We start from the raw sequence: 11,821 nt of genomic DNA on the forward strand, positions 1-11,821 counted from the left end.
TCACCTATAGAGACATATATGGAAATTGAAACATGTAGAGACCAACATGTATCCACATGTGTGTATAGACTCATGCAGACACAGACATACATGGTATGCATGCTAGCCCTCTTCTAAGACATCTCTGAATTCAGGTACACTGAAAGCTAGTCTTTTGAGGCAATGGGAATGTATCTGTTCTCACCATTTCTAAAGCTAAAGCCAGTGTCTGGTGGTGCTGTGCTGGAGGTTTTTCTCATCCAATGGAGTACTTGGTTCAATTGGCATCCCCAAAACCAAAGCCTCCTCCTGTAAGAAAATGGATCATTTATGTCTATTATACCCAACAGAGGTTTGTCTGTATTACTAGAGAAGCAGTAAAGGGAATTGCAGAAAAATGAAGTACCACCATCAAGATGGCATGGGAAAATTGAATGGCTCCTGATAAAATTTGGCAGGAAAAGAGAGGGTGTGTGTCCTGATTTGGGGTGAAGGATGTACCTTCATCCCCCAAAATACAGCCCTAAATGAGACCATCAACTAAAAAATCAGAGGTAAATGAATTGACTATCTGTCTAGAAAATGGAAGAGGATGTTCACCTAAATTCTAATGTCCCTCATTGTTGTCTTTGGGACTGATTGGAACTAATTCAAAGATTCATATACTGCCCTATCTATTCTTCTGTTTCATACCAACTGTTAAATACAGCTAAGGTAGAGAGTAGAATAATGTTAAAAGAGTTTGAAGAAAGGAATGGAAATATAAGGAGGAGCAATTGTGAGAAAAATCATCTTTTCTATCAAAGTGTGTTGTTTAAAAGTTTCTTCTTTGGCCTGGTCACTTTGCTCTTCTTAGTCATTCTGCTAAGACAATCTAAGCAAGTAAAGAAAGTAGCAGATGATGTGAGTAATTAAGACATCCTACTTGCTTGAAACTAGCCAATCATGATCAGTTTATGAACCTGAGCTTGGCCAATCCAAGCAAAGGGACAGGGCCTGCTGCATGATGGATAAAAAAGGAGCAGCCCATCTGCTCTGTGTGTTTGCTTGCCAGAATTTTGGCTGATGGCACACCCTTCTGCAGAAATAAACTTTGCCATGCTTAATTCCTTTCAAGATGGCGTCCACACCCCAACATCTCAAGCCATTTCTAACAATCTATTGGAATAGGGAAGAATGATAAAAGGAGTGATTGATCAAGATTCACCGTACTCATAAACTAACACAATTAACATTCTTTTGTACAACAGCTTAAAGAAAAATTTAAAAGAATGTTAAAATATGTATGTGTGTGAAAATGAAAACACTTAAGAATCGATTATCAGGCAATTTATGCTCTTATTTAATATAATATTTTTCTTTGGAAAACTTAATATATTATTTTTCAATTACAGAAGGCAAATAGCAGGAAAATAGTCTTAAGAACATTTCTTAAGAAGCATTTCCATAACTAGTGAACCATACTAAGAATCATTAATGTGTTTTAAACTTGTTATAAATATAGAAAAAAATAAGAATTCTCTAGTGATGATTATTCCAATAGAAATTCATGGTATGGGAATTTCCACTAATATTTCAGTCTATATATAATTTATCTACTGTGTCAGTCAGAGGCTAATCAGAAGGCAGAAACCATATCAATTGTTGAAACAAGATGAAAGAAGTTTTCTGTGTTTTTGGTTTGGGGGGTTTTTTGGTGCTAGTGCTGGGGCTTGAACTCAGGACCTGAGCACTGTCCCTAAGCTTTTTTGCTCTAAGCTAGTACTCTACTTCTTGAGCCACAGCTCCACTCCTGGCTTTTTTTATGATTAATTGGAGATATGTACCCCCACTGACTTTCCTGTCCAGGCTAGCTTTGAACTGAAATCCTCAAATCTCAGCCTCTTGAGTAGCTAGGATTACAGATAAGAGCCACTGGCACCCAGCATAATGAAAGATTTCTTAATGGCATGAAGTCATTAACCAGGAAATTTAGAGGATAAAAAAAAAACACTGAAAGATAATGGAGGTACTAATGCAGGAAGAGGGAGCGCCTCTTAACATGGAGGAACAAAGGGAAGAGGTTGGAGTGATCTCAGGGCCTGGCAGCAGGGGGAAACTTATGCACCAATGACTCAGACCTCTGAGAGCTGAGCTTTGGCTGGCTGATGGCCCTAAGGGGAAAAAACAGGACCAGTTCTGTAAGTGCTACAGGAACTGCAAACTGAATTCTGACTTTGCCTCCAAAAGGAATTGCCACCTTGTAAAAGACAGACTGCCATACTGAAAGAATGCCACACTAAGATACTGTTCATAGAAATGGCAGGTGGCAAGAAAGCAAATCAGGAGGAACACATTCCTCCTCTCTCTCTCTCTCCTGGGGCTGGAGCCTTGGTCATGTGCAGAAATGAATGAGGAACCACTCCCCACATCCCATAACATTTAGGGTGGTTTTGAAGGATTGAACCAACAATTTAATAAGTAGTAACTAAATGAAAAGTACCCATTGTTCACCGATTTAAAATATTTACACTTGTATTTGCTTAATAAGCAAGGTGCACTGGCTAAGTCTCCTGTATAGTGCAATATTTTGAAGACCAGTAGATCTTAATATGAGGACAGTATCCTCCATGACCCAAAGAGAAGAAACCAAATTATGCAACGGTGCAAAAGTGACTCAGGAAACCCTTTACCCCATAGACTAAAGGGACTGCAGCCTTCACTCTTGTTTATTTCCCACTGGCTGTCACTGGCTGCTAAGTCCTTGTGCACTGCTGTCCTTTCAGAAGCAAATGAACTAGCCTCTAATTCCTCCAGGGAAACTGATTTGGAAAGAAGGAAACTTGCAAAAATGTCATTCTTCTTCTTGATGCTCTTCCTGTGAGATTGCTATACCGTGTGTGTGTGTGTGTGTGTGTGTGTGTGTGTGTGTGTGTGTGTTCCAAAGAGCAACTGGAATTTGTAGACCCCGGGTACTGGTGGCTCACGCCTGTAATCCTAGCTACTCAGGAGGCTGAGATCTGAGGATCGTGGTTCAAAGCCAGCCCAGGCAGAACAGTCCGTGAGACTCATATCTCCAATAAAATACCAGAAAACCAGAAGTGGCGCTGTGGCTCAAGTGGTAGAGCATTAGCCTTGAGCTGAAGAGCTGAGGGACAGCACCCAGGCCCAGAGTTTAAGGCCCACGACCGACAAAAAAAAAAAAATCCTCTTCATCTTTTTCTCCCTAGTAACTAAGATTACAGGTGTAAGTGACTGCGCCTGAGCTCTTGGACACTTTTGGATTACAAATGATGAAACTTTGTGTATTTTATGTAGTTCATTTGCATCCAAATTAACACTGGACAGAATTTCATTGAATCAGTATAGAAACTTAATTACAAATTTTTGTTATATACAAACTTTATTCATTCCTAGGTATGTTTAATAAATATCATCACAGTACTTAGAAAATTCTATTTTACATCCCTTGTGAGAAAATAATTATTTAGAATAGTTGGAATAATTTATATTTATAAAAGAGTATTTCTGTATATACTCTAGTATTTCTAGAATTTCACAGAAATTTGCTTTTATTTTACTGTTTCTTAGATATTTCCTGCAGTTCTAAAATTAAATGTCATTTGCATTTAATCCAAAATGTATCAAAAATGACTTTTACAACATAGATAATCAAATAATCATGAGATATAATATTTGTTCAAGTACTGGGCATTTCTGATGCAAATAATTCAATCTTTACTCAATTTTCCTCCACCACATCTTCAAATTCACTCTTTTTCCAATGTTGAATTCCATAGTCTGGGTTCATGAAATTGATAATAGATAACTATTCAGGATATGGACAATGAACAAATTTAGGAGAGATGTTGAAGGGAAGAGAAAGGAAAGGAAATAGAGAAGAGAGAGAGAGAAAAGAAGGCAAAAGAATGAGGAAGAGACAGAGAGTGACAGATGAGACACAGACACAAGGCAAATAAAGAAAAGCCCTTATTCAGAGAAAGCAGAGTTGCAGTGAGAGTTGTATATAACTGACACCACGCTAAATGGGGAAAGACTGAAACCATGTCCATTAAAGTCAAGAATGAGACAAGGACATCTGTTCTCATTCTTAGTTAATAAAGTAGTGGAACCTAATCAGAGAAATACAGCAATAGAAAGAACTGAAAGGGATTCAGATCAAGCAGGAGAAGTTTACATTATCCTCATTTGCAAATGAGATAATCCATTCTTAGAGAAGCCCTAGGAATTCCACCAGCAAACTCAAAGATCTGATCATCTGCTTCAACCACACAGCAGGATATAAAGTCAACCTTCCTAACAAAACATAAAAATCACAAGTATGTTAATACTATCCCTCGTGATAATAGCTAACGATAAAAGGAATCATGATAAATTATACCTTACAATCACTCTTTTTTTTTAGGAAAAAAACTTGATCCTAAGGTTTGTTTTTTTAATGAAAGAGTTGGGGAGCCAGCTCTGATCAGATCTTGAGAATGTTCCATTGGTACAATGAAAGATGGAATCACTGATTCAGATTTGAGGAAGGGTTGAAGCAAGACTGACAAGATAGATTTTGACAAGTGGTTTAACTGGGGCTATTACATCAGTTATAATATTTATTAAAGCAAGAATAATAATTCATACTTTAATTTGTGCCAATTACATTTTTGTCTTTTTTAAGACGATGGAACAAGGCGATCAGGATGTGCACCATTGCTTTCTGCCTGTCCAGTGAGCTCTATGTTCATGACTCACCATTTAACTGAGACATTGTCTCCTCTCACCAGCAATCCCAATAAATACTTTCTTATAACTGGCAGATTTTTATAATACAAAATAAATTCAGCCAATAAAGTCATTGCAAAAGAAACTTTTTCATTATTTTCTCTGCGGTTTCATATGGAGAACACAGGTCTTCCCTCTTTCCTCTATGCCTTTCGAAACTTGGACACTAGTTGTTTTCAACAATACAAGAAATTCAAAAGGGAAAGAAAGCGTACTCTCCAAATCATGTCACCCAACCCCTCAATTCTGGTATTGTATTAATTAAACCAGTAGAGAACACGCATTCCTGGATTCTTTAAAGGAATAAACTTTCCAAAACCCCATACATTTTGCTAGTGTCCCTGAAGTCTTCAAATTGAGTTGACCATGAGCACATTAGTATCCATGATAGTCTTTATTATTGTTTGGACAGAAGTTTTTCTGCTTGTTAAGTACTGCAGGTAATTTTCCTTTGACTGTGTTAACTTCTAGAGGAAAAGCTTCAGTTTACTAAAAAGCTAGAGCTGAGCCTGGCACCAGTGGTACACACCAGTAATCCAACTTATTCAGGAGGCTGAGATCGGAACATCACAGTTCAAAACCAGCCCAGGCAGGAAAATTTGTGAGAATCTTAGCTCTGAGTAATTACAGAAAAAGCCAGAAGTGGCCTTGTAGCTCAAGTGGTAGAGTGCTAGCCTTCAATAAAATGGAGCTGAGAGACAATGCCCATGACCAGAGTCTAAGCCCTAGGACTGGCACAAAAAGAAAAAGAAAAAAAATGTAACTATTGAAGCAATATAGCAATGGCATAAAAGCAGAAACATAATCCTAGCTATGCAAGCAGCTACAATCTGAGGATCAAACCCGCCTGAGAGAAGTTAGTGAGACTCTTCCCTCCAATTAACCAACAAAACGCTGGAAGTGGAAATATGACTCAAATGGTAGAGTACAGCCTTGAGTGAAGAAATCAAGCAACAGCTCAAGGCCCTGAGTTCAAGTCCCAGTACTAGCACCAAAACTAAATGAATGAAGAGAAAGCATGAAAGAGAAATCTCTAAGGAGGTAGATATTTAGAAGACCAAGTTAAACATGAAATAAATATGCACACATATTGACATGTGACATGGAATGTTTTTAAGACATACAACATTTGTTTTTGATATATTAAGTTGAAATGACTTAAATAACATTTTAAAGCTGCTTTATTTTTATTCCTTATTATATAAACCATTGAAAGTGATATATCAGTGACTATCGTGTTTTGACTGGAAATTTTTATGAGTAAGATTTTAAGCAGAAATCCTGTTCTTCATTATTGAAGCAAAAAAGAAACACTCAACTGGAAAGACAGGAAATAATCTACCAGGCAGAAATTATTTCCCAATGGGCCTCATGCTTCAAAATATCACATTATACCTAATAAAACCACAATTATTAATTGTCAATCAAAACAAAATAAAACAGTCAGGATCAAGTAGCTCTGCATATAATCCCAGCTATTCAGGAGGCTGAGATCCGATCCAAATCCAGCCTGGACAGGAAAGTCTGTGAAACTCTTATGTCCAATTAACCACCAAAAAGCCGGAAGTTGTAAATGAGCAAAAAAAGTAAAATAATGAAACAGAAAAAAGTCTGTTGTCACACTACATATAAAAACTTTAACCCTTCTACCAGAAGGCAAAGACTTTCTCCTCGAAGCTACAAAAGAAAGAAGCAAACAATATGCCTTTAAATAAATCATACCTAAAATTAGTTGTCTGAAGAGAGCAAAAGAATAAGCTTTGAAGATATGTGTAAAAGGCTGGGTGCTGGTGGCTCACTCCTATAATCCCAGCTATTCAGGAGGCTGAGATCTGAGGATCACTGTTTGAAGCCAGCCTAGGGAAGAAAGTCTGTAAGACTCTTATCTACAATAGTCTACAAAAGTAAGCTGCAAGTGGTGCTGTGGTTCAAGTGGTAGAGCTCTAGATTGAGTAAAACAGCTAAGAGACAGTGCCCAGGCCCTGTGTTCAAGCCCTAGAATCAGTACAAAAATCAGTAACAATAAAAATTAAAAGATGTGCATAAAAAATACATAATAAATCAAAATAGTCTCAGAAAGAATAGCTGATAAAGTACAATTGGAGGAAAAATCCTCAACAATGAAATATTTAAAATATTGTTTAAATCTGCAAGTTTGTGGGGAATAATGATTGACCTTTCTGGATAAAACAGCACCAGAGTTGAACAAAAAGATTTAGAAACACAAGACCTATCAGAAGAAACCATGTACACAGTAAGAGGATGAGCAGAGTAACTTACAATATAATAATAATAAATCAACCAAAGAGGCAGGAATTTTACTATTGCATGTAGCTTTAAGTATGCATTTTCCTGAAGATGAAGGACACAGAAAAACATGAAATTACAGTTCTGAATGTACTTTTTTCTTTCCCTTGGAATAAGCCTTGTGAAAAATTTTAGTTCCTTTCCCAAATAAGATTTTAAAGATAAATAAAATTTTAAATATCAAAATGGAATAAATACATGTAATGCAGTAATACTATGCTGATTTAAAAAAAAACTGAATACTTAAAAGTTTCTAGCTATTCCTATCCTGACTTCTTCAGGGAGCCCAACCCCCAGCCCCCCCTCCAGATTACCAAGCAGTATGCAATATGCTGAGCTGGCTGAGATAGCTCACAATCTGAAGCTCAAGTTCACCACAAGTAGATGTAGAAACCAGAAGTTGCATAGCTAGTATTTTGACAGTATTAATAAATTCAATTTTAATCCAATGTAAAAACAAACAACACAACACTCTACCCTACCCAGAAAAGGTTCGAAGTGACCAGATTTGTTAAAAAATCTATTCAAAAAACTCTATGTCGAGGAAAAGGAGCTGTGGTTCAAGTTGTAGAGCACCAGACGTGAGTGAAAAAGCCAAGCAAGAGCACAAGAGGAAAATTAAGATACTGGCACAAATATTTACATATATATGAAGAATATATATATACATACATACACACACACACACACACACACACTCACACACACATATATGTAATAAGAAATGCCGGAGGTTGTGTGAAAGATGACACACCAAGTAAGCTGTAATTACACAGAGTTACACACTAAAGTCGATTTTATAACGTGTGCACCTGCGCAGAGGGCCTGGGAGGCCCTGCCTGGAGCAGGCACAGGTGCTTAGCGCCCATCAGATCCAGCCCGCACAGGGGAGAAGTGGGTCGCAGAGCTGCAGCGGTCACAGGCACGCGCAGGATGGCCTGAATCATCCAGAAAGCCTGAGGATGCCACCAATGATACTCCCCACCCCCCACCCCAACACACACAGCACCTAATGGGAAACGCTCTCCAACACCCAGGGAGCGGGGCACTTCTGAAAGGGGCAACCCAGTCTACAACCATCAGAAATCCGTCCTCCCTATGATGCCCAGATTGTGGCTACAGAGCTCAGCAATACAGCTGAGGTGCCAATAAAATACTGCATATTAGAAGTGGCACTGTGGCTCAAAGCGGTAGAGCACTAGCCTTGAGCAAAAGAGCTCAAGGACAGCGTCCAGGCATTGAGTTCGAACCCCGTAACTGACTTAAAAACAAAAAGAAAAATACTGCATATTGTACTTCGAGAGCCACAAGGTCCCCAAACAAGGTGACTGGAGAGTCATTATTTTTATGCTCTATGTGATGGTTAACCCTGTTTCTCAGTAATGTGTATGCCTAACTCTGGTAACATTTTGATCATTTGATTGTATTTTCTTGTTATATTTTTCTATTTCTTTCCTTTTTTTCTTCCTTTATTTTTCTTTCTTTTTTATTTTTCTTTTTTAATATTTTTCTTTTTTTATATTTCCCTTGTTTTTCTTTTCTTTCTCTTTTTCTTCTCACTCAGCAGCATCCGAATATACATTCGTCTCAGCATTCTCCAAAATAGATCACATTTTAGGTCACAAAGCAAATTTGTGCAAATTCAAAAAAATTGAAGTTCTTCCCTAGAAAAAAAAAAGAAATGCAAATCCAAACAATATTGACATTCCACCTCACCCCAGTTAGAATGGTCATTATCAAGAAAACTAACAATAACAGATGCTGGTGGAGATGTGGCCAAAAGGCAATGTTACAACACTCTTGGTTCAAATGTAAACTTGTCCACCCACTCTGGAAAGCAATTTGGAGGCTCCGCAAAAGACTAAACATAGAGCTTCCCTAAAAACCAGCAATTCCACATCTGGGCACTTATACAATACACCACAAATGAGGCCACACTAAAGCTACCAGCACAACTATGCAGCATTGTTTATCATGGCCAGGATATGGAATCAACCCGGATGTTCCTCAACAGATGAATGGATCAAGAAAATGAGGTATATATACACCATGGAACTCTATTTTTCCATCAGAAAGAATGATTATGTACCATTTGTAAGGAAATGGAAGACATGGAAAAAACCATAATAGTGAAGTAAGACAACACAAAGAAACATAGGTTGACTGGTTTCCCTCATTTGTTGTAACTAGAATGTGCCTATAATTCTTCACGTAAACACACTGGGTGGTAAATGACAAAAAAATATACTTGGACATGATAAATTATACCGGACTCTTAAGTATTCACACAATGAGACCAAAGGAGGATATTCTTAGGAGAAGATCACAAAGTCTCAGTAGGTATATGATAAGATCATACAAAATATTTATTGAAATGAACACCAAGAAATGGAAACAAGAGGTTTCTTGTTATTTGGGGGTTTTGTTTTGTTTTCTTCTCATTTGCCATTTTTAATTTCCGTAGCTTCTGTCTTGTATGTAAATTGATCTGTTTGGGGAAGCTTAAGAAAGGGCACAGAAATGGAGAGACAAAGGGTGAACAAATGCAACAGTGATACTCAGTAGACACTATGTTAAAAATAAACTATACAACTTGTAGCCGGGGTCAGGACAGAAAAGCTAGGAGAAAGTGAGGGAAGGGATAACATTGTTCAAAAGGAAATGTACTCATTACCTGGCTTATGTAACTGTGACCCTTCTGTCCAGCATATTACAATAAAAATTTTAAAATTAGGAAGTGGCGCTGTAGCTCAAGTGGTAGAGCGCTCGCCTTGAGCTGAAGAGCTGAGGGATAGCACCCAGGCCCAGAGTTCAAGCCCCACGACCGACAAAAAAAAAATTAAAATTAAATAAAAATAAATAGAAATGCCATTCAAATTTGCCCTAGAATTGTTTTCCAGATTGATTCTTCCATTCTACTGTGAATATACTAGATATGTAAATAAATGTTCTAACACTTTTTAAAATATCTGATTTCAAGTCTCTATTGCTAAATGTTAACTTTATGGAAACAGAACTCTTAGACAACCGTGGGATTCCATTCATCCCATGCTTTCTGCCCAGGAGCCACGTTAGGTTTCCAAGGCTCCACAAATGATGGGTATATAATATGTGAGGGCAGTCAGCAGATGCCAAACCTCTGTCTGCATAGACAGCTTCTTCAGGAGAAAACAGAAGGGTAGCTGGCTTAAAAGGTTTCTAGGCCTGGAAGTCTGAGAAACTTGGTCGAAATTTGATCTTTGTAATACAGAAACCACTGAGTACTATTTTACTTAAAAGCCAAATATAGGTTTCAAATAATCCTTCATATGCTGACTATAGAACAACAGGAACTAGTTCTAAGTGTCCATTCAGTACCATTTAAAGTCTTTAAGGAATTTTAACTCAGTTCAATAAAATTCAGGACCAAAAATCAAAATATGACAATATATTGCTATGTGAGGGTGGGTTTTTCTTAAATTCCTTCATCTCCTAAAATTATTTCTTTTTTTTTATAAGCACATAAGCAGGGGATATTATTCAGCTTCTTCTTCCTCCAAATGAATTCTTTCATGACATAAATTATAGAGATTTCTATTATTTAACAATATAGTCCTAGCTGGGTGATGATGGCCTGTAATCCTAGCTACTCAGGAGGCTCAGATCTGAGGATCCAAAGCCAACACAGGCAAAAAAGTCCATGAGACTCTTATCTCTAATAAACTACTAGAATAAGCCAGAAGTGATGCTGTGGCTCAAGTACTAGAGCATTAGCCTTGAACACAAAGAAGCTCAGAGACGGTTCCCAGGCTCTGAGTTCAAGCCCTAGGACTGGCAAAAAAAAAAGAAAGAAAGAAAGAAAAAGTAAAGTCCTTCAAAACTGCCAGACACAATTAGAATTTAAGAGCCAGAAAGCTTTGCTAGCCCACTTGACACCACATACCCTCTACAACTCAAAAGCAATGTTAGGATTACCAGGTTTTACCAATGCAGTTTACCTTCAGGGCACAAATGTCCTCAATTAAGTTGCACCAGGACTCATTAACCAGAAGAAACCATTCAAGTGAACACTAGGTAATCATTGACCAAGGTCAAACTTTAACTTTCAAGGGAAAGTGACCCTTGGCAGCCTGCACAGAGCCAAATTGTGCCAAAGGCCCTGGAAATGCCAATATCCCATTCGTGAAAAAAATATCCTCAAGTTGCTTGGCTCTGGTCTTAGAAAGAGCAAGGAAGTGTCAGGAGCCAGTACAAGGAACAGTTTGGGGACAAAGGGAATTGGAAAGGGCAGATAGAGAGAAAGGAGGAGCCTCAGGGAGGATGACTAGGGCTGAGTACTCCTGTAGGTGACTGTGGGTAAAGGCCCAAATGTCCCACAGGACCATGAGACTAAACAGTATGACCTCAGTCGCAATACCCAGACCACTTCGAACTTCCTCTCAGCTTAGACCCACCTTTTCAGGAACACTTCATCTTCCCTCTGCTCTTTTCTCTCTGCTTCTTCCACTAAAGATATGCAAAGGAACTGGCCAAAGAGCAGAGTAGAAGCATAGTTAAAAGGAAAAAAGCTAATTTTTATGAAAAATAGTTCTTAGAAAATAACTTCAATGCAACAGGGATACTCACAAAGCAATATGTTGGAAATGAACTTTACAATTTTTTTTTATTTTTTTTTATTTTTTTTTCCTTTTTTTTTATTGTAAAGATACTATACAGAGGGTTACAGTTACATGAGTGAGGTAATGAGTACACTTCCTCTTGAACATTGTTAGCCCCTCCATTGTTT

This window comes from Dipodomys ordii, unplaced genomic scaffold (assembly GCF_000151885.1).
Source record: "Dipodomys ordii isolate 6190 unplaced genomic scaffold, Dord_2.0 Scaffold208, whole genome shotgun sequence".
NCBI classification, from domain to species: domain Eukaryota; kingdom Metazoa; phylum Chordata; class Mammalia; order Rodentia; family Heteromyidae; genus Dipodomys; species Dipodomys ordii.